The sequence below is a fragment of the Mastacembelus armatus genome, chromosome 23, assembly GCF_900324485.2.
Source record: "Mastacembelus armatus chromosome 23, fMasArm1.2, whole genome shotgun sequence".
NCBI lineage: Eukaryota > Metazoa > Chordata > Actinopteri > Synbranchiformes > Mastacembelidae > Mastacembelus > Mastacembelus armatus.
This window is the reverse complement of record NC_046655.1, coordinates 15,932,050-15,956,377: the sequence shown is the minus strand read 5'-3', so window position 1 is coordinate 15,956,377 and position 24,328 is coordinate 15,932,050. Positions and strand designations below refer to the sequence as shown.

The 24,328-nt window shown below is 45.0% G+C and overlaps 1 protein-coding gene across 1 annotated transcript in view; it reads right to left on the bottom strand.

The window, feature by feature from the left end:
* The window catches only part of pthlha (parathyroid hormone-like hormone a), a 34,219-nt gene extending 12,646 nt beyond the window's left edge, over nucleotides 1-21,573 (bottom strand). Inside the window, exon 1 of the mRNA XM_026326993.1 lies at nucleotides 21,454-21,573. The gene's annotated coding sequence lies outside the window, so the exon portion shown is untranslated. The remainder of the gene's footprint in view (nucleotides 1-21,453) is intronic.
* Between the last annotated feature and the right edge of the window lie 2,755 nt (nucleotides 21,574-24,328).

Here is a 24,328-nt window from a genome sequence, read left to right as displayed (position 1 = left end):
TGAGGTTCTCTATGTTTAGCAGAGGGTCGTGGTTTTTGGTTGTGAACGCTGGGTCAAATACTCCTGCATGAGTGGGAGCCAGACGTTGCCTGGCTGCCGTTTCCAGTGTGAAGCCTCGCAGAAGAAAACTGAAGCTCCAAAACTCACAGGATGAAAACTGAAGCCTCGTACATGTCGAGCTGCTGAAGTTGGTTTGAACTGATCTGACGTGTCTGAGACACATAAGGCCAAGACTTAATCGCAATCAGGTTACAGAGTAAAGAGTACGGTTCAAACTGTCAATGGCAGAAAAAAATCAAAAATCAGATTACAGCACATCCACACAAACATTTCAGGTGTCTGATAAATATGCTTTAAATTATAGTGACAACAAGACTGGAGGTTCAGGCTTCGTTTCCATGGACAACACAGAGGATGGTGCTGATCCAGAAATAAGATTCAGGAAGGCCAGTCAGAGTTTAGCTGCACGGAGGGTTTTACAACTGAAGAAGCATTTTATCTTTTCATCTTAACGACTGCCACCCAGCCAGCTGAAATCTGGTGATCAACCATTAACCCCGGCAGCACACTGACAGATGACATTGTGTTTTGGCCTCTGGAACCAGCTGTTGTCAGAGTGTGAGGTCAAACCTGGGGGTTACTTCACACACCCTGAACAGATCTGGTACCTGACTTTTAAAAAGTTAAAGGAATAATTCACAAGTCAGCCCTTCATGTGTCAAACAGTCCTCCAACACTGAGGCCTAAAATGTTCATGGACCCAGGAGCTGTTAAAGCCAGACTGACTGCAAACCCCTGAAACAGGGAAGTGGAATTAAGATGAGAACTAACATGCACATTTTAATGCTGAACGATGGAGACAGTAATGAAGCCCAGCACAAATGATTAGTTTAGTGGCTCAAATGAAGTAAAGTGAAGGTAAACATCAACCTGAGAAAGTACAAGCTGACCCCGGGAATCAAAACAATCTTTCAGGGACAAACGTGTCGTCGTCTGACGTCCACTGCTATCTGCCAAATGTCAAAGTGCCTGCTCACCGTCTCTTCTTCCTCCTCCTGCCCTTCAGCTCGCCCCCGTCGTCTTAGTGGAGCATGAACCTACAGTGAGCAAACACTGACTCACCTAATCACCAATGAGCTTCTGTACGTTTACCCACAATTCCTCTGCAGCCCAGGAGCTCTGACATGTTTCCCACAGTGGAAGCAAATATTGTGCAGGTAGTGACACATCTCTGGTTCCAGACCAGCCACAGACGGTCGACCAAATCAGGTTATTCAGCCAGTGGATTCATTTTTCATCCCTTCATGGAAGAAATCATGATATGCTGTCAGAGAATTAAATATAAGATTTAAAGAAGCATTTAGTCATAAACGTTTCACAATAAAGTCAAAAATGTACAGTGCAGGTTTTCAGTCTTTGAATAATAAAGTTTAAGATCTGTGTGAGAGTAATGTCAGTATTAATAAAGCCAAAAGCATGAATACAAACATGACATTGTTCTGATAATATCATTTAGAATGTATGAGAAAACAAGACAATATTTGAGAATGAATCCAAACATTTCTGAATCGTGCCGATTTCATTTATTTTGGAACAAATGACGTGGCTGATAGACTGAAAGCCATTTATGAAGTGGACAACATCCACATTATTCAGGGTTTTAGGGTAAAAATTTCAAAGTAAAATCACAGATGTCAGATAGAAGTTACACAGCCAGAGCTGAAGCATTCAAACCACATTAAAGACTAATAATGGTTCTGCTAAATCCATCCCATCAGGAGCAGAATTTAGTAGATTTTCTCCACACTCTAAATTTACTGTTTGGATTCACTGATTATGAAGGAATTCTTCCTCTTAGGTTTACTTTCCATTAGTTTTCTGACCAAAAATCCATTTAATCTGAGGCTGATCTGACAGATTAGGAAACTGTGAGAACACACACCTGTGGACTCTACTGGGTTTGTAGTCTTTGTGTTCACATGTAATCTACCATCTAATCACCACATACGCTTTGTTCCATGACTTTAACCCAAAAATATTCTAAAGGGTGGCTCTAATGCTGGAACTGTTTTTGTCTTGGAAAACATTAGTCATCAGTGAACCCGTATTAAATTATTACTCTAATTAAATGTCCGGCTGATGTCTGATGTCGTGAATATCAAAGAGCAGACTAAAGATAGGAAGCAAACTAACAAGATAACCTGAAGGAGAATTCTCATTAGGGCGACTCTGCCCTGAATGTTCTGCTCTGCTGCTGCTACAGGCTCAACGTGGTTTTCATTTACAGGCTTTCTGCCTTCTGAAGACACCAAGAGATGAAAATGGAGCTGGAAAGTGTTTCCACATGGCTAAGTGTCGTGTTTATTGTGGAGATGTAAAGCTGAGAGTCAGATACAGACAGTGCATTAATACATATACAGCTTCTTCTTCTAATGAATCTCTTTTTGAAGTGCGTTCGTTGTCGTCACCCCCTGATAAACTGAATCACATCCAGACGCTCCGGACTAATCCACGTCTTTGGATGTCAACATTAAAACTTCGCCTCAAACGTAGAAAAGACGCAAACAAAGAGAAACAGGAGTTTATTAACATGCGCATGTCTTGGTGTGGCTGGAGGTGGGATGAAAAGAGATGCACAGACCTATCACATGACCTGTCACATGACCTGTGACCTGACCTGCGACAGACCAGGTGAGCTGGATTCTCCTCGACTGACTCCGCCTCCGGGCTCGTGCAGGTAGAAGAGGGCTAAAACTACGCAGGCAGTAAGCTCACAAAACTAAATCGTATTTGGTGCTGTCTGGGTCAAGCACCCAAAACTGAAACCCTGAAAGTCCTTTGTCTGCTAAACCGAAAACCAACAAAAACCCGCATCTGTTGAAACAGCCTCACTTTACACTGGTCTGCAGCATCTGTTTGAAAACACAAAAACAAAGACTTACTTTAAGACTTACTTTAACTCTAAAACGTCACCTGCAGGCCAACAGCCGACCTAAAGACTGTTTATCCATTATTTTATTATTTTTCCAGTGAGTCTCTTCCAGAACGTTTTCTGCTGAGTTAAGGGACCTTTGACTTTGAGCTTGAGCTTGAGCGTAGTATTAAGCCTGAGAAGAAGTTAGTCAGACTGGGTCGATGGTTCGACCATCAAGACGTTCAACACTTTAAATCTTTGAAAGTCTCCAACAAAAATGTTGTATCAGCCGCAGACCAGTTTGGTTTTGGTGCCGCCATGTTTCTGTCCGTCCCGGAAACTCGTCCCATCCCCTAATGTTCCATTGACATGAGCAGAAAGAATCGATTTGTTCCAACAAGGGAGAAACGATGGGATCAAGTGTTTCCATGGCCAATATTTTCCTATTGATCGGATTATTAAAGGTTTACACCACTCCTCTCGTTCCCATTGGAAAGTCCTTGTGATCGGACCGGGCCTGTCTGAGGTGGTCACAATCTGCATGATTGATTCCAGTCATTAGTGGAATATTGGCGTCCATGTGAACGCAGCTATAGGTCTTCTAATTGTGAAAGGTGAAGAACGTAGAAGTGGTTACGAGTGAGCGTGTGGTATTACAGAGCTGCCTGACTTCTCTTTCTCTTCCCAGAATCCCCTCCCCGACTCAGGGAGCGTATATTACTGTCCTGATCCCTCTGTCTGCGCTCCCATGTTCCCTGTTATGGTTTCAATTTGAAACTGAATTTGATTTTACTTACATTTCATGCTGAAAATAGTTTTTAAAACAAAAACACAAAGAACAACTCAAGAAAAGACCCACGAGTTCTTCATCCTGCGGAATCACAACATATCAAATGACAGCTGACATCCCTTCATCATCCACCAGTGCTGAGCCGTCAAGAAACCTCTTTCACCACTGTGACAGTGATGGCGGCCCCCGCTGCAGGCTGCAGTCTGGGGGGCCTCATGATCCTCTGGATATGCAAATGAGCGGGAAGATTACGAACCCAAAAACAGGCAGAAGAACAGACGCTTTTCGTCTGCTGATGTTTTTTGTATGATCAGATTCAGACACTAAATTTATTCAAGTTGAGAATTTGTTTGTGGAGGTCGGAGCCATCGGTTCATCAGAAAGTGAGGGTTATTTAAACATCTGTATCTCAGTAAAAGAAAATCACATCTGTATGGGCAGCAGAAAAGTGTGACTGCAGAGTAAAATAACTTGTAGGAGCAGCTGCAGAACTGGGAGAAGAGTTGATGTCAGCGGTCTCTGTGGTCTGATCTGAGCAGTGGACGTCGACCTGATAATGACCTGATGGCGGCGCTAAAGTCAGAGGCTCAGCAGAATTACCACAGTAGATCCAGAGGGGAACATGAACGTTAACATTTCATCCAAGGGCTGCAACTGATTGACCTTATCGATCAATGTGCCACTGAAGATGTAGTCGGAAATATCTAAGAAAAAACCCGCTAATCACAGCTGGAGGGTTACATGATGTCTTCAGATCTTGTTTGGTTCGACCTAAAGTCATGATGTGACAATGAAAAGCAGCAAATCTCCTCTGGGAGCATGAAATGTGCAGAAAAAAGCGACTGACAGCTTCAAACTAAAGTCAGATGGTCACCGGTGTGACCTGGATTCATCCTCTGGGGAACACGAAAATCTGGAACCACGGCTGTTGAGAGGTTTCTGAACCAACACTGTCGCCTCTACAGCCACGCTGCTTCACCTCAGCTGTCACTGTTGGGTTGGTCCAATTAGACACAGCAACAAGCAGCAGTGTTCTATAGAGCTATTTATAGTAACATGAGATGTCAGATTTGCTTCGTGTGGCGGAAAGTCAACTTGGAAATGAAGCTGACTGGTGAAGCCAGGCAGACGGCTCCACTGCAGCACAATCTTACACTTTATTGGCTCTCGAGCCGCTCTGCCGTGCACAACCTCCTACACCAACACATCCATCTCGCGGCCTGGCTCTGACGCAGCTTCCGGCAGTCTCATCAACACACATCTGTATTCTGGACCCCGCCGTCACCGTCCTTCATCCCCGTTCTGAACTGGAAAAAAGTGACAGTGTTGGCGCCGTCCTCTGCAGCACTTTGCCTGGCGTGGCCCATGTTGCAGTGGAAGAAACGCGGCTGGAATTACAGATTCGCAGGCGAGCTTAATCTCTGAGGACACCTTTGCACATGGAAAATACAGTACAGCAGCCACAAGAAAAACAACTCCTCACACATTCACAGTAAATATTAGAGAGGAAGGCTGAATCAGAGAATCTGCATCCACAAGAAACAGAGCCGAGCTGACTAACTGCACAACTTTGGGAGTGGCAGTTTGTTCTGGTGCATTGAAACTCTGCAATTTAGAAAAACTAAAGTCCAAGCCCTCAACCCCAGTGTGAGTGGGCGGGGAAGGTCAGGTGACTGGACAAACATATGTAGATAACGTTTCCCTTCAGTTTTGGCTCCCAGTTTGTTTCAGGATTGATTTATTTTTATTTTTATTATTTTCCTTCTGTAAAGTATTTACTGTTTTGTAAAAGGTGCCACAGAAGTCAAGTTTACCGCCAGAATGTAAGTTTGTCCCAGTAAAAAGTACAAAGGACCCGGACCCGGACCAGGCCTGACCAGTTTAACTGGCTGTACATGTACTCATGTACTCCGACATGTTGCTGAGCAGCTGCAGTGACAAGCCGCCAGTGAGGGTGGTAGAAATGTTTAAATATGTCTTTTTCTATTTCTAGCAGAGGCGGGGAAAAGGCAATTTGTAGAAAATAGGTTTTGTTTAAAGTTTGACAAATGGGTTCAACAAATCAATATGTTCACCGCAGGTATTTATTTATTCATATGTGGTTTATTAGAGTGCTGGGATTTGCTAACTTGTCATTAGTGACATTTCTGTGCAGTGGAAAGTTTGCTCATTAACACGCTGAGCGTCCACATTACAGCCGTTAGCTCGTCTCACACTCTGACCTCGAGGGATTGGGGGGAGCTGAACAAGCTGTGTAAAAATGGGGGTAAATCCCCCGGGGCCAGACGAGGCTGATTGGATAATGCTATAATAACAGAGCAGACTGAGAGTCATGGTGGAGGAACACCGCAGTCAGACTGATCTGAGCCCAGCCACCGCCGTGGTTTTGTCTCTTCACAGCTCCACACACGCTCAGCTCGCCGCTCACAGGCTTTCTGGCTTTTCCCCTCGGAGGAGTAACACCGTGACGCAGGACTCCTCCCGCCCTGCGGGGTTTGTCCCAGAGTAGCAGAGAACCTCGAGGCTGAAGTCCACCCCAAACGTCACGCTGGGCCAGAGTTAGAAAGAGCTTTCTATTATTGGAGCTGCTCAGTGTGTCAGTGGGACAATGCACAAGGTTGGAGGCTCTCAGTCATTTCAGTTTATTTTTAGTGTTTCCACACTTCGAAGGTTTTAAACAGTCACATTAAGTCATTGCAGGAGATGAGGTCAGAGGTCAAACTGTGAAAAGAGTAGAAGCTAGATGCATGATGTGAGGAAGGTCACGGCCTCCTCATCGCTCCACACACACTTCTGATGACAAATGACTCACTCACTAAGTTTCCACTGCACTTTAACCATACACCAACTTATCCAGCTCAGCAGAGGAAAAACCTCTTTACGATACGTGGAGAGTTGAACCCAACAGTCTGCCTGTGCCGTACGATGGAGCCCACATCGGTGGTAAAAAGCTCTCAGTGACAAGCGACAAGGCCGACTTTGTGAGAATGAGCTCATGCTGGTTCAGCGCCCAGACAAGCAGCCCCCTGCTACGACTCATTTACTCAACCACAAGTAAGTCCTCATGATTCTCTACGTAATGATCGATGAAAGGTCAGGAGTAGGCTGAGTGGCGCCTGTTCTGAGGCCGAGGTGAGTACTTACATTCCTGATTGGCCGTGGCAGCTCACGGTACGCTGCACACCATTGTGTGCTGTTGGCGTGAGCGCTCAGCGTGCAGGTGTGTTGGATAATGACCGAACCAACGTCATTCTCCGCAGGTTTGATAAAATGTGCTTTGGCACAGGGTTGTGTTCTTCTGTCATTGTTAGTGATGATGATTAGGTTTATAGGACTGTGTCTACACCAGCAAACAGAAACCAGATCCTCTAAACACTGACGGTCAGGGCCACGATGAGGACAACACATCTACTGTATATACTTGGAAATGAAAGTTGAATTATTTTAAAGAGAGAATGTGAGATTACAAGATTAAGTTGAACATTTGATGTGATGTTTCAACACAGAGTTGAATTTTAGACTAAAAGTTTATGTTGTTTTTACTGTTTATATTTTCATGTTCTATGAAAAGTCCAATTTGAAACCATTTGCAGGAAATTATGAGCAGATTCTCACACGGGGGCAGCCCTGTGGACCCGCCGGTTACTGAGCATCATGATTTTACTGTCAGTAGAGAGGCGTTTATTATTTAGGACCTTTACTTTTATGATCCTGGTTTGGGACAATATGTGAGCCCTGTTCACTGTTTTAATGCAGAAATAATTGAAAACATTAAAAAAGAACTTTTCTGGGTCACTGCTAATGAACATAAAACTACCAACGCCCTCTGGTCAGTTTGGCATGACAGTGCATGGAAAACAAGACCCTGAGACACCCTGAGCATTGGCTCCAGTCCCCCGAAATCCCTAGATGTCAGGGTTAGCGTTGGGCCCTCAGGGGCCCCGGTCTTATTGAGGCCCTCCTGTTTTCTCCAGCTGGAGGCCCACACTGGCCAGACTCTCTGTTTCTGCTCCCAGCAGCGCCCACTGCTCCTAAACCTCAGGCACTGCCAAGCGGCGGCTGCCAACATACACAGAGCAGAGGTCTGAGTCCGCTTGGTCTCTGCTCACTGTAAACACCACCCAGCTGGAACGCCAGCGGGGGCGGCTCTCCGTTTGACAAAAGCGGGATTCCACAAGCTGCTAAATATGTCTGCCTGTTCTGTTTTGGAGGCAGTGTGATGTCATCAAACTGTCTGTGGGCTCAGATGCTCTGACTGGCTGCTGAAGGCGTGGGAGGATTGGTGGAGGCCGCTGTATCATCAGTCCTCCGTGTTCTTCTTCTGCAGTGTCCTGTGGACATTTTCCTGAACCAGTTTCTGATTTAGTTGAATTATTCTCAGGCTGAGCATTAGCTACGCCTGTTCTCCTGAATGTCCCTGCTGCTCAGACTGCTGATCACAGAGTGACGGGTGAATATCCACATGTGACGGGGGGCTATTAAAAGCAGCAGTGGGCGTTGTGTTGTGGATAATGTCTGTGGTGTTGCTCTAAACCCAGAGAGCTTCATGTGTTATGATACCAAAGTAGAAAGGAATACAGTCCTGGCTCACGTCAGAGGCCTCAGAGTAAGCCGGGGCTTACCAACACTGCCAAAGCGTCTGCCAGCACAGCTCTGTGGTCGCACTGCAAACTCAACACGGTTTATACGACACAGACTCAGACCAGATCGACACAGAGACGTGTTACCCTCCACAACCGCCTGATTCAACAGCAGGTCAGGCTCTTCAGGCTCACACCGTCCCTTTAAGAGACAACAGCAGCAGTTCGAAAGAACCGAGCCGAGACCGGTACCATGTCACTGATCAGTCCAGGTGTGAGCAGGTAGCAGCTGCAGATGTTGCTCAGTGTTGTTGTTCTACAGAAGCACGATAGGTCACAGGTGACTTCCTTGTTTACATTAGTGAATGCTTTCTGATTGGACGCTGCCACAGGTGTAACCTGCAGAGTCCTAGTTTTAGATCTGTTTAGATCTGTGCCACAGTGGGCAGCAGGGGTGGACTATGTTGGTCAATCAATTTTAACATTGATGGGCAATTTAAACACTTTTCTCTATAATATTATTATTTTTAATATTTTTACATTCAAAGAGATTCTGGTCCTTTCTAACAAATAATCTAAGGATTTGATTTTCACACTGTAAAGACTCTTCCACCTGAAAATCCTGTTTAAATTCTACTGATATATATGCGTAGTACAGTGGAGCAGTGGTGTAGCACTGTTGCCTCACAGCAGGAAGGTTGCGGGTTTGAAGCCCAGGCTCTTCTATCTTGAGTCTGCTTGTTTTCGGTGTGCTTGTAAGTGCAGTTTTGCTTGAGTCCACATACTTGGATCTCTGTCCAGAGTTTTAAGCTTTGGCAGAAGCAGTAAATGTGTTTTCCCCCTGTTTGTTGTGTTAGTTTGTCTTTAGACTAAAATGGTCTGTTCTTGCTGAGGGAACACAGTGTTACAGCTTCACCGACTGTTTGTGCTGAATACTAATAATTCCATAATCCTACAATGATTCACGGCTGCCTGATTTACTACAGGGTCTTTATTAGAACTGGATGTTTCAAAAGTTTCAGAACGGCCGTTGTGACTTTTTTCTTTCTTGCTTTTGAATCATTGCATTTCAGTGGACGCTCACATCTATTAGCTCATGTTTGAGGTCACTGAACATGCAGCACTTTAAGGTGATGACTGACTTAAACAAAAGACCACTTGATGGAGGGCTCCAACAATCAGCTGGTCGGTCATGTTTCTGCATGAGGTTCAGCTCCTGCAAAAACCCTTTGATAAGCCTTTTTTGGATTTTATCACATATCAATAATCTGCTCCATGTGGACTGAATGCTGCTTCTGTTTGCTGGCAGTTAAACAAATGAACAACAGTAATGTGTGCTGTAACAGTATATACAGCCATAGATTTTGGCACCAACAGAACCTCGTAAAGTGAAGCTGCTGAAGCACATATGAAGTTCATTTAGCTGTAAAAGAAACTGTGCTTGATGCCCTTTTAAAAGAGGTTTATCATAATGATTCTACAGCTACAGCTTTAATCCTGACTTCAGTTTAAATTCCTCACACAGAATTTGTCAAACTGCCTGTGGGACTTTCAGCAGCGTCTGGACCCCCCAGACCTCAGCTGTAGGAGAGGCTGCTGGGAAATCTGCCAGCTGGAGGCAACAGCAGCTTCTCAGGAGGTCTGAGAGACGACAGCTCCCAGCCAGGAGTCTGCGGAGGCAAAAGGCAGCACTGCCCCCCCCATGACTCTCTGCTACCTACAGCCCTTCTGTTGTTATTCCAGCTTCTCTACCCTGTGTTGGCAAAGTCCGCTCTGTAAATGAGCCCTGCCTGCCACCTAGCCAAGGTTAGAAGAAGCGTTTTTCCAATGGTCAGTAGTGGTTTCCAAAAGCAGCCATGGAGGAGCTCTCTGTAGCCCAAAGTGCGACTGGCCTCCCTCAGACAAACACAACCCACAACATGCGTCCCCTGCATCTGTGACCAAACCTTTCATAAGCTCATTTCAGGTGTTGGTGCCAGTCAACATCCCCATCTTCATGATGCCACCTTGAAGTTAAACTAGCCTTTGTCTCCTCATCCAACCAATCTGTCAGTGTCAGCCTCACACAGAAATCTCTAACCTGGCAAACTCGTCACTCCCGCAGAGCCGGGACCCATTAGTCAGCTAACTTTAGCTTTGGATTGGAGGCTGCTTTTGTACAGTGTCCCAACCAGGCACCTGAAGTTGAAGTCGTAGGTTCAGGAAACTGGACCAGATGGGAGGGTCAAAGAAGGAGGGGCTTATGATGAGAGTTTGATTGGAGTCATTAGACCTTCCAGAGGCTGAGCAGCTTTGAGGTCAGGGGATGCCCATGAGGGTCCTCACAAACACAGCTCTACAAATGTGTGTGTGGTTTGGACACAGGGAGGAGTGTGTAATCACTATCAGCAGTGACATCACTCCATCCTGGCTATTTACATCAGAGATGTGTGTGATGATCCTTGGCGGTGTGGTTGACATGGGGTTGGCGGTGGTGGTGGGGACAGCAGCCTGGAGACGCCTCAATGGGATGACGTCATGCTGGTCCCACGATGCAGCTTGTTGATCATCAGGGCGCCGCCGCTTCTTCTTCACTGATCCTCTGATGTGCAGCTGAGTCCTGCAGCTCCAACAGCCCCACGTCTTTCCTATTGCCAGAAAATGCTTGTGATAGTGTAGAGCACGTAAAAACGTGCATCTTTTGAGAAAAGCTTTACTTATTGATGAGTTAAAAAGTTCAGACTTTTTCAGACTCCATTTTGTCCCGACTGTCCCATGTCACACAGATACCTGTCCTGTCTCAGCCCTGCAGACACACCAGGGTGGATTTGCCAAAGCACAGTTCAGGAGGCAACATCCACAATGACGTTCTGCACTGTTGCTACATGAAACATTTAACAGCTTCACATTGTTCCCACTAAGTTCACATCTGCTGCAGATTCTTCCTCTCTGAACCTTCCTGTCCTGTGGAGGTCACAAACGGCCTCCCTGATGACTTCTCGCCGCTTTTCTCCGCAGACTTTTCTTCGTATCTCTGCGCCGCTTCGCTCTGACTCTGCTTCGCTGCTGGAAGTGTTGGGATTGGCTCTGACAACGCTCAAATGGGTGTGGGTCCAAAAAAACAAGAAGAGAAGTGAAATGTCCTGACACAGTTAGAGAAACGCTGACATTTCAAAGATTGTTTGCAGGTTGTAGTTTTACTGTAATTTGCAGGGAGGCCAAAACACTCGCGACCGTCTGAGCAGGATCCTGGTTTAAAGAAGGCCAGATCACTTACTTCAGTGAAAACAAAAATTCCTTCAGTAAAACGTATCAGTCCAGTGGTTTTCTTCGCTTGTTTATGGTGAAGTTTTATATTTCTGAAGTAGAAAAGTGTGTATGTCAGATTCACACTCCACTACTCTGGAGACATGTTCATTAATGGTGAAAATCTTTTCACAGAACAAAACACCATGAAATACAAAGTGAACTGTCAGTGTGAGAAAACTGACGGTTTCACTCTGATTTCAATGAAAATACAGTAAAAGAATGAGGCTAATAATCGTCGTTTGCTGTGAATGAGACGACGAACAAGAGGACAGGTGAGAAGTGTTTGCTTGGACAGGGTTCATATTAGACCCACTCTAGTGGGTTCATGATTTTGCTGTAAACTCCTCCTGAATGAAGATGAGAATATTTGCTCAGGATGGGAACAAGCTTCTTCTTGCTCAACTAACAACTTAAAAGTCACGTCCCATTAAAAGCCGCTTGATCTCGTCCTCCACAATAATGTGGAGCAGATCTGTGGAGCCGGAGCTGGCACCGAGCGGCTGAGCTGTTTTCACTGCACACACATTCCTGACAATAATGCGAACTCACTGCAGCCTCGCAGTCTAATGTTGAAACTGCTTATCTTTAAAGCAGAGCCACAGACCGCACACTTTCCGGCCCTCAACACTCATCGTCCCTGAACGAAGCTGCTATTGATCTGCAGCCAGTCGGCCTGTTTTCTCTCCACACACACCGTTCCTGCACTGAGCCGTGCTGCAGCTCATCGACGACATGCTCCGATTATCAGCATTGTTCAGATTCTCCTGTGTACTGACTATTATTCTCTCTTACCAACAGAAAAACATAACAATACTAATAAATTAAAATGAATAAATGAATAATATGACTTTAAAATGATAAAGCAAAGAAATTTTGATGGATGTCTTCAAAACAAAAGTCCTTTGTCGTTTAATTTCTTCATTAAACAGTTTCACTCACTTTTCTTTAAACGTTTTTTACACAAAAATCTAAATTCTGTTTCAAATCCTTCAGAAGGAACAAACATCTGAGGAAACACTTTTTAATTTTTATAACAGTCAAAAATCCTCAGAATAACAAGTGTCAGCGTCCTGACGGCCTCTGGGTAAATTCCTCACATTGTGATGGGTTGTGAAATGTTTTGCCCTGGAATCAACCTGCACGTTTCCAGTCAGGAGGGTGAAACTTCCTGTCCGCTCCTTTGTGAGTCCTAGATAAAGATTTACTGGTGGCGACACCAAATTCTGTCCAGAGTCACACAGCAGAATAAAAACACCTCGGCTTATCAGCTGCACCTGCTTTTCACACTTCGCTACAGAAACAACATTTCTCATGCACCGCACCAAGTAAGGAAGCAGGTTAAATATTAGGCTGCAGGTAATCTGACTGAAATCATTCTGAATAGACATTTCAACTTAATTCTTTATGACTTTAACCATCAAGACCATCACCAAGCTTTAATCAACAAAAACATCCACAGACCAGTTTGGTTTTATAATTATTATTCCAACAAGAGAGAAACGATGGGATCGAGTGGATATGGACGCAGCCTCTGACCACCAGAAACTAATAACCTTCATCATGTTGCACCTGAATATGCACCATGGTGGTGCTTTGAGCTAAAGGCTAACATCAGCTTGTTTGGCAGGTGTGACATTTACTATGTTTGCTGTCGTATTTAGCATGTTAGCATGCTAACGTGCGCTAATTAGCACTGAAGACATAGTCCAGCTGAGGCTGATGGGAATGTTCACTATCATCTGCAGGTATCTGGTCACATTCAAGTTTGGACCTGATGATGGCACTGGAGGATCAGCACAGTTACACAGCTCATCCTGAGGGGAACATGAACATCATAATCTGTCCAACAGCAGCTGAGATATTTCAGTCTGGACCACAGTGGTGGCAGCTGCTCCCACGACCAAATCAAAGACCATATGGACTGTTTGATAAATGTCACCTGTGCAGAGCTCAGGCCTGACCTGAGGTCCAGAGACATTTGGTTTACTGGCTCGCTGTCTCGTGAACCTTATCGAAGGAGCACAGTCAGCAGCTGAAACAGGGTCAGTGTAAGGCTGAACGCTGCTCAGAGCTTTGCTCCAGTTCTCTTTTTCCACCAAACACTGACGCTCAGGTGCTCCGCTCGGTCCCTGCTGCCAGAGGCTCCAGTTAACTACATAATTGGATTGGCTGCAGCATGTGATTGAATCCTGTTAACCTATTTCCTCGGCTTGCAGCAGGCAGCAGGCTCCACCCTGCAACGCATCAAACCACAGTGAGCTTCAAGGCTGAAAGTCCACACCGTCAGCCTCGCCAGGGATTATGGGTCATTACGAGCCGCTCGTCCCTCAGTTCTCCAAACAAACTCTTTAATAAGATCAGATTCTTGACTGAGTTCAGTTTACTGGGCTGAACTCTGACGAGGTTTTTAGTTATAAAAATCAATGAAATGTCACTTTTTAAGTTTGTTATTCATCATGAATAGTTGCTGATTATGTTGCTGTTAATCGGCTAATGAAGTCGGTGAAAGCTGCAGCAGCAGAACATGTGGCCTGTACTGAAGGTGGGCACTAAACGTACGTTCTCCTGTATCCACGCGTGTGTTTGTGAAGTACACACTGTTTGCCTGTGTGTATTTATTTGTACATATAGACTGTGGCAGGTGCTGTGGATTCCCGTCAGAGGAGGTGGAGCTGGTGGTTGTGTGGGGGAGTGAAAGCCGCTGTGGTTTGGGGTCTCGCGGCTCAGACCACCGTCAGTTTGTGCTGTGGCCTCGGCTGCAGGTTGTACTGAGCTCGCTCTGAAGGCGCTCTCAGTCTGCACACAGTCATCAGAGCTGACGGGTTAATGATGGGGCTCAGCCAACAAACAGCAACACAGCAGCAGCACTTTTGTACAGGAGAGAAAACTCAGGATTCTCAGCTTATTACAGATGTCTGAGTATTTGTGATTCCTCTGCTTCCTTATCGAGGTGCTCCAGCTGTGAAGTGCTGGGACTATAGCTGAGTATATTCTACTGGTGGGCTTTCTACTTTTATCCAAATTAATTGTGAAGTCTGGAGTGGGCCAAACAAATAATTACAGAATTTTGAGCCATTCTAGCCCACGGCTGTATGGGCAGCAGCATATCTGGGCTCTTCCCACTTTGGTTCAGACTGAAATATTCCAACAACTATTGGCTTCATCGTGATGAAATGTTCACGTTCCCCTCAAAATCGTGTATCCAGTACTTTGGTTTATCAGCTTGGAAACAAATAAACAGTCTTTATAGAAACAGCAGTGAGCCTGACACTGATCCTTGGAACAATAATTTAGGGACCTGATACGAAAACAGTGTTATATGTGACTTTTTCTTGCAGTTTCCTTAAGCACAAATTCAGACTGCAGAAAGACCAGTGTGCAGAGGCTCTTGGAGGTATCGGTGTGTGCAGAGCCTCCGTTCAAACATTTAGATTTCAGTGCAGGTGCAGCGGTGGGGGGGTAAGAGCCTGGCACTGTGCTCTTCATTTCAGTGAGACCATGTGGGGGGAAATGCCCCATTTGTAAAGTGACCATCAGTCATAGTGACAGGCCTGAGATACTGAGTGAGGCCATTCAGGCCACGAGCAACACACACCAACTCTGTCTGAAGCAGTTATGCATAAACAGCCAAGGCTGCCCCCCACACACTGCCCTGAAAACACACACACTCCAAGCTCTGTTTACATAAAGCTGTTAGCATTCAAAGTCCTGCACTCAGAATTTTACTGATGATACTACCATCAAAATAAAAATATGTATTTTAGACACTGATCCATTTCCACAAACAAACCTGAACCTGCTCTAAAGACAAAAATATACTGACTCAAACCAGGATGCATGAGCAAGAACATCCATTACTATCTATCTTCTTATCGAGGGAGCCAATCCCAGCATGCAGTGGCTGAAGAAAGGCCCTAGCTCCACCAGGGTTCAGACCTGCTGCTGCACCACATTCAAACTACTCTTCCCTAAATATGAACTTGGCACAGTGGACTCAGCAGGAATCATGGGCCAAAACACGGACTTATTCCAACCTCCTAAGAACTACACAGCATCAAAAGACCCATTTTTGTTGGAGCTTTCATATCAAAATCCTTAATTTGAGGAATATGTGTGGAATCCAGCCGCTTTCAGCTCAGTAGGTGCAGATTTCTGCCCAAGACAAATTTTCTTGGTAGTTTTACATCCTGGCTGCACCATAATCACAAAATAGAGCATGTCAAGTGTTGTTTTTAATCTCATTTATGACCGTTCACTTGGGGAGGAATCCATATTAGTGACTGTGAGTCATGTTGCTGTTGTGGTGTTGTGGTTACAGGCACAGGGCAAAGCTGTCGCCTCCATGGGTGTGTTTGGTCGCACTCAGGAAACCGGCCAGGCTCAGAGTCATTTAAAGCAGTGTGTAAAACACTAAACGAGCTCTGGTTTAACAAATCGCTGCAGGCTGCTGATGGCTACCGAGAGGAAGAGAGGGGGAGGACGACGAAGGAGGAGAGTTACTCCTGAACTCTCTCACCTCTTCATCACTGCTCACAAAGTCTGACAAAACCAGTCAACACACTTGTAGTACTGTCTGAAACATGTCACAAATGTTGGTGTGCTCTTCTTCAGAAACACTGGGAAAACTAATCCTCTTGAATGAAATCTATGAAGACGTTTGACTGCACTACCACAGGTTGACTCTGATCCTGGAGTCTAACTTGTTATTTAACACAAGTTAATAACGTCTTTAGACATGATCCCGACTTTGAAATTTCCACGAAGCGGCTCTTTCAGTAATGAGCACTGTAGTAATTCCATTATAACGTTCATGTTCATGTCTGGAGCTGACTCTGGAGCGTTGGAGCTCGATGCTGATGTTTCTGCCCGTCAGGTCACAGTTTCAGCAGCAGGTCTCTGGAAACCAGAGCTCTGCATTGAAACTAAGCCACTCTGCACCGCAGACCAGGCGACTGTGTGACTGTGGTTAGGCACCTTAAGAAGAGGATGATAAATTGCTTTTTAATTGCTTCTAAACGTGTAGCGGGGCTTGGCCGGCCGCCCTCGCTGCTGATTGCTCTGTGGAGTGGAGCAGCTGCTGCAGAGCTCAGTGCTGAGGCTGCAGGTTAGAAAGTCAGAGCAGAGGAGAGGCCTGCATGGATACCACTCAAACCGCTCTGTTTGTCATGCTATTATGGCAACTTAGCATGTCGCATTTCCACAACTCCCTGCCCCTAATTATACTATTCACTGCCAAACATTTAACATTATTTCATAACATGGCATGACCGCACATAAAAATCATGTTTTCTGAAACCTAAACTCCACCCGAAACATAGAAATGCACCCAAACATGCCAAAAACAATCAAATCAAAAATAGCAAGCTGGACTTTGGAAGTTCACTCATCTCCGCAGAACATCCTGAGGCCTGATTGGCCCGCTATACACTCAAAAAAGGGCCGAGACGACTTTTCCTCCTAAGGCGGCTTAGGTCCTTAGCTGTCTGCAGGAAGATGCTGCACATGTTTTACCAAACTATGGCAGCAAGTGTGCTGTTTTATGCTGCAGAGTCCATCCTGAAATACACAGATCTTCCCCTTCACAACATCCTGCAGAGGTCACTGGTTAGAGTAAGTGGTTTGGGCAGTTTGGACTACGCTGACTGTGCTGATGAAGGGCACCAACATTTGGTTTGTCACGGTGTATTCAGCTATTTACCTGTGTAAAATGCAAGAAACAAAAATAAAATAATGAGAAGCCCTCTGCTCGTCAGCCCTCACCAGCAGTGTTGGCCCTCTCTGGTATGTAAACAGTGTTTTAGTCAGCGGCCACAGTGATCAGAGTTTCCAGGGCTTGCTGGGGAGAGCCTTGGGAGAGTGGTGTCTGAGCAGATGACTAATAAAGGTGTCATTAAGACTGTTGATTTTCTCAGGCAGCAGCCACTCAGGCCCAGGTAGACCTTGGCAGGGTGTTTATAGTCTGGGGCGTGGGCGGGGTGGGGAGGCACATCCTTGACTTTTTTAGAGGTCGGGGAGTGTCCGACACCGGGTCCAGGTGTCAGTCAGTAGGTCGGTCGGTAGGTAAAGCCTGGTGTGTGTCGGCCTCTCAGACTTTCAGTAATTATGTTATGTTCGGGGGGAAAAAGTGAGCGCTTGTTCCTGGATGAAGAGCGAAGCATCTCCCTGAAGGGTGGACCCCGCCAAGGCTCTCATCTCTGATTGGCTGCCGGCTGCCCAGATGAGATGATTCAGCTCCGATCCCTCTCACCCTGCTGATTAACTGAATTTCTATGCAATTAGTCGAGTAACAAGCGACTGCAGGGCGTGGGCGGCATGTGAGGGGATGTTTGGATGACATTAGCGATCGGCCGGACAATGAGGTTAGAGCCTCGACTGGGGGAATAAACCGAGGCGAGGGCGAGCAGACGAACTGACCGCAGCTGTCAACATCAACTCATTCTGAGGTCTTGAATAAATCAAATCAGAACAAGGAATGAATTGTAAAGTCGGGCATTGTTACGGAGGAATTTGTTGTAGCCTGGAGTCATTTAATGAACTCTCCACAAATAAGTCATTTGTTATGTTTGGTAAGTTTTATTATACTGGATAGTTTTTACATTTCAGAGGCCTGACAGTCCTGACAGCAGCTCCTACAGGCCTAAATGTTCATTACACAGAAAAATATAAACATGTCGACCTGAACGAGGAACTTTGAAGTCAGAATTATAAGGACTTCACTACCTGCAGGCGACTGAACCTGATGCTGAGACACTTCCACTTCCTGTGAACCAGCGGTGAGAGAGAGCGACGTCTTAAAGTGAAAGTGAAGCACATTTTTGTCTTCTGGGCCCAGGTTGCATGTGGACATTTAGTTGACGCGTCACGTCACTGAATGCCATGCCAAGAGGCCCGGCCACCCCTGCAGCCGACCACAGGGCCACGTTTGAACTCCAGGCCACACCTACACCGCTCTTATTCATCTGCTCTGACCTGTGACAATTTTCCTCCCTGTCGACAGAAAGATCAGCTCAAAATCTGGGAGATCTCAGGTACAAATGAAGCACGCTGTCACGGATCTTTCCCTTCACCGCACTTCATATTTTGGCTAATTTGTCTGCACTTCTGCTCAGGCCCATTTGAGCTGAGAAAGTGTGATGTAATGGCTGAATAAAGACGGAGTGATTCACCTGGAGCTGAGCGCTTAACAAACTTGTATTTTCTTAGCTGCAGATTCCAGCAGTTGTAAATAGTGTTTGCAGAATGACTAACATTCAGTATTGGAGCAGTCAGTCAGCTCATTGATGAAACAGTGAGAGACTCCAGATACTGAACCAGAGTAAATGATGGAAAGTATGCGAGTCAACACTTGAACTGTGGAGGAAAGCCAGAGAGAAGTTCACGCACTGACTTCTGATCAGCCACTGCACATTTATTTCTGCAGCATTTTACAGAACAAAACTGGCAAAGCAAGAACTGCTCTATCCTTCACTACAGGCCTGAACCTAATGATTCCTGTCATTATCATTAATCACCTTGTTTTCCAACAGTCCAAACACGGCGCAGAAATAACCCTGTGCACCGCGGACTGCTCTAACATCCAAACAGGTTCTAAACCGGAACGGGACACAAATATTTCAATAACAATTTTCCATAAAAATGAGGTGAACAGCTACGAAAAGCAGGGATAACAAAGTCACACAGATTACCCAAACAGACTCACTAACCATCAGCTAACCTTTAGTTTACCTTCAGCTAACACATCGTGCACATGGCAGCTGGTACCAGCCAGCCCCGTCACCTAATCCAGGTCTTAAGAAATCCACAAATGTTTGGCAATATTTCCTCAATCGGTACCCCCAGGTTGGGAACATCCTGACAGATCCAATATTTAACTTTCCTTACAAAATAATAATCTAATCAACACATGAATATTTAGTTTTGTCCACAGCAGCTGACTTATGTTTAAAAAACCAGACTGAACTGACCCAAATGATTTTACACTTTTCAATTATCATTGTGACCACAGCATCAAACACACAATCATTCACAACTAATAAGAATTCCATTCACAGATCTGATATCACAGAACCCGGTAGATAAATCCAGGAACATAAATTGTTCTTCTGCGAGCAGCAAAATGTTTCTGAACATGTTGCAGCTCTGATTCTCTGCTGAAGCTACAGGAGTAAACACAGAACCTTAACTGAACCATATAGTACCGTTAAAGAACGCAGGGTGGTCCTGACAAGAACCAGAGGAACACTTTGTCTGAGGTGGTTTTGGTGCCGATCCTCTCATCACAGTTTGGCTAACAAGGTGACTGAGGGGCCGATCTCTCAAAAAAGCCCTTTACACATTCCAACATTATGATTATGGAAAATAAACTGGAGCCATTCTTTTAACCTTGTCCCTTCATGAAGACTTCAGTTTTTCTTTCCCTTCTTCCAAACATGGCATCGGGCCTGCAGGCTCTCTGCTCCCACCGGCTGCTGGGCCTTGGAGCTCGGAGGTATCCTGCGGTTTGCCCAGTTGTGAGCTCACTTTTTATTTACTTACTCTCCCCCTCCAACAGGGCGTCTGGGTATGAAGGCCAGGTGAGGAGGTTAACCTGACGTCTGAGAGGAGTGTACAGGCACTTTCAGTCCCAGTCAGACCAGACTTAGGGGACTATAGCTGTAAGTGCGAGGGATTAACACTCCTACACCAACATGTTAATGGTCTGCAGTTGTGGATCATAGATTTGCCATCAGCCATTACTGTAGCTATGGAGAATTCAGGCGGGATATAATGAGAGGCATTTGTTTGGGTCTAAAAGGAACAGTCTATTAAAGCAGGGCTCGTAAATACTCCCGTGTCCACACCTCCTGAAAAACACAGGCCGAGGCTGACAGAAGATAATAAGCAGTAGTGGAGTCGGTTTTTAATAACGTGACCTCCCTCGTCTCCGTTCTTTTCCACTCGCGGCCTCAGAACCTGCTGCTGCTGCTGCAGAGTCCTGGCTCACGGCTTCAGGTTGTAAAAGTCAGACAGCTCTTAAAAATGTGGAGGAGGAATGTCTGATGGGTCCAGAAGTGATTAAAGAAGTCCTCATCATCCCGCCTGACTTCATATCTCCATAGGAAAGAGTGTAAATGTGGAGCAACAGTAAAAAGTACATGAACTTCAGAACAGTTTTTACAGTATTTCCACTTTTAGAAGGAAATATAGTAATATTTGACTCGGCCACATTTAACTACACCACAGCCACATGCCCAGGTAACTGGGAGGTGAACGTGCAGGTCAGAGACATAAAAATCAAATGTACAAACTTCCACACCATCATGTTCCTCTTCTCTAGAGAAATCTGCATTAGCACTGAACGTTGGCACTGGAAGTAGATCATCCATATGTCCCAGGAACTTAAGAGGTTTTGTGTAATTGACCTGATGCCACATGAACTGTTGTGTTTAAAGTTGGACTATGACTGTTTTCATAGTTAACGGAAATGGCATGAAATCAGAAGCAAAAGAGTCAGATTTCCAGAGTCACACCTGACACACTGACGTGAGATGCTTCTCATCCAGGATCAAGACTGAACCGTGGACGAGAGCTCATAAAAACAAAAATTACGGAAAGTTCGAACATAAAATGTTATTTTTTAAACTCCAAAATAAGTGAGTGAAACAGACCTTGAGTTGAGATTATTTTATCCACTGAACACGGTGTTTTTTTTGCTTCTGAACAACTGACTATTGTTTTCTATGAAGCTTTGAAGTTTACAAGTAAAATCCAAATGAAAACAGCCAAACCTGCCTGTTGCTGACCAGCAGTGCAGTGAGGGTTGAAACAACTAAGGGCCTACACACATTCATGAAAATGGTTCTAAAAACATCTGAGACATGGTCTGATAGGAGAAACCTCACCTGTGTGTGCTTGTGCTAGGACCCGGCTAACATCCTGAAGTAACTTCCAGTGGTTCCCTTCTGTGACTCGGTCATAAACACACCAACACGCCTGAAGTCCCGGTTCACGGTGGATGACATATCTGCATTTAAACACTTGCATGGACTCACAGCTGTGCCGTGTTTACAGATGGTTTCCTAGCAACGTCCTCAGCGAGATGCACATGCATCCTGGGTAAGAAACAGCAGAATGAGCCTGTGTGGACAGTAACATGACCAGGACTTGTTGTACAGTAAACAGACACACACCCAGCTCACTGGCAGGTAGATCACCTGTCGTCCAAATGCAGAGCTCAGAGTAGTATAGTATAAGTATAGTAGTATAGTATAGTATAGTATCGCATAGTATAGCATAGTGTAGTACAGTATAGTATAGTAAGACCTGACGTCCCACACAAGGCCACAGAGAACAGGATTATACCCACCCAGGGGGGTTAGAGGCGTTTAGCTTCTCTTTGGTGCAGACGCTCTGGATCAAACATGTTTATGGACTCACCTCATTCATGAGAAAACAGCACAGTATAAAAATGTAGTACAGAGATTTCTATTAAAGGGGCGAGGGAGCACCAACTAACAAACTGGATGAGCTTCATTCAAAGCTCCCATTAAAAAGATAAATATGTTATTTATTAAGATAAATATATAATCTCTAACTCAAAAAATATACAAAGGACTAATACCTAGCTCTACAGAACGAGGTGGATTTATGGATATATATGGTATAAATCAAACACAAAATTAGCTCTAAATAAAAAGCCAATATTGTACTTGTTCTTTTCTAAGCTGATGGAAATGCCTTGTCCTCAGTTTTAGTATTTGATTTTTAATCTAAGCTCCTTTTCAACTGATCTGAGCACATGAAAATAAAAGCTGTAGAGACAAACTTCTCCTTCACACAGTCACTACTTTAACTTCACGTCTTTATGTGCTGCAGACTTTTCCTGTGTTATTGCCCTGATGTAAAGGACTGGAGCACTTGTGCTCCCTGTGGGGCACATTTCCAGCTTTCAGTGTGAAAAACAAGCTGAGCTGAAAGCACTGGTGTCTTCATGCTCAGTAGCTGCTCTCTTGTTTATAGCTGAACGGTGGCTGCTTTTTCACAGGCTTGGAGGTTTATAATAAAATTCAAATTATGGTAAGGCAAATGTTTACAGAACATAGCAGGGACTTCACAGATCCTGACAGTCTATATTTATCCAGACTTCATCAAACATCTGGATCTGGCACAGCAGCACAGAGGCTGTAAACCTACAGTAGGTGCTACTGTACGGCCTCCACTTATTAGCCCTTGTCTTGTTTCTGAGGCTTGGAGCGAATTAGTCGACCACATAGTAAAAAAAGAGGAGTAGTCGTGTCGAGCGGCTCCCTCTGGTCTGAAAATCCCCTGGCAGGCAGCGGTGCGGTGGCTGACGCGTCGGCTTCAGCGCAGGATGGCTTCGTCTGAAACAACATAAACACCCCAGAAAAATGGGCCACAATCAAACTCACACTCTGCTCCAGTAATAACCCTCAGCCCACAAGACAAGAGGATTGTGGTGATAATTTCTGCACCATGGAAGACGTTAGTCACTTCACAGCTGACACAGTCCAAACAGGCGTCCTCAGGTTTGGTGGATCTCAGCCACTGACTAGAAAACGCCTGCAGCGTTCAGGCCTCAACCGACAGCATACACGTCTACATGTGGAGATAAAGTGCAAAATCTGAATTTAAGGCTGCACTTACATCTCAGCCGATGCTTTCCCTCCTCTGACTCAGACCTGAAGTTCAAACACACCAAATCAGATGTTCTCAGATCAGATCTGGGCCACTTACATATGTGGTCCTAGATCCGATTCCTATCTGATGTGTGAGTGTGCGAGCGCCGTCAGAACGGTCAGATCAGAATCGATGTGGTTGTTCTAACGTCTCCCTCCTCTGCACACGTCGCCTGTCGTCATCATTCAGTTTGGGCCCGAGCGAGAAAATCAGCATCTGATAAAAACGATCAGGACAAACAAAAAGGGGTTCATAAAGGACCACAGGAAGGTGCTACTGAAGTCAAACATACACTAAAAACTTACCACAAGCTCTTTGACCCTTGACCCATGTCTTCATCAAATACAACTGGAATCAGTGACGTTCTGGAGTTCTTGATATGCTGCTAACAGACAGACAAAACCAACAAAAACAACTCCTCAGGGAAGGTAATTGAAAACAGCAAAATCTGAATCCAGTTCTGATTTAAGATGCTGTGCAATTGGGAAAGTAATTTCAGTAATGTTGTAAATCTGTGCTCATTTACCCAAAGTTTCAGATGTGGTCCAGCTGATTGCTGCTGGCTTTTATTTAAATAAAAACCATCTATAAACTTTCTAGCATGTCAATGAAAACTGGGAAATGAAAAATCTGTGTGGCCTCAATCTGTCCGTCCGTCACTGCGACTTTACTGTCCCGTCTTTGAATGTCTCTGAAAGAGGAATGTGCCGTTTGTACGAGCAGGCTGGAGTGGAATGAGACGAAGAAAAGAAGAGGTGGAGTTCATCTTCAGGCATGTGGCTGATAAAACGTCAGGCTCTGATGGAACTTTGTTTAAACTGGTGCCAAATTACAGGAGGTGGTTTTTTTATAGACAACACATTGTCAACACTTACAGCAAACCAGGACATTACTTCACTGTTTGGACTCATGGATGTTCAAGTATGCAGACTAGTTTCCATCAGGAGAGCAACAACAGACGCCTGAAACATACAGTACATACCAAAGGTCGGTCAGGAGCCTAATTCACATCGAATAAATTAAACTGAACTTTATAAATTTGCTGAGAAACTCACAGAAACATTTAGGCCTGTGAATTAT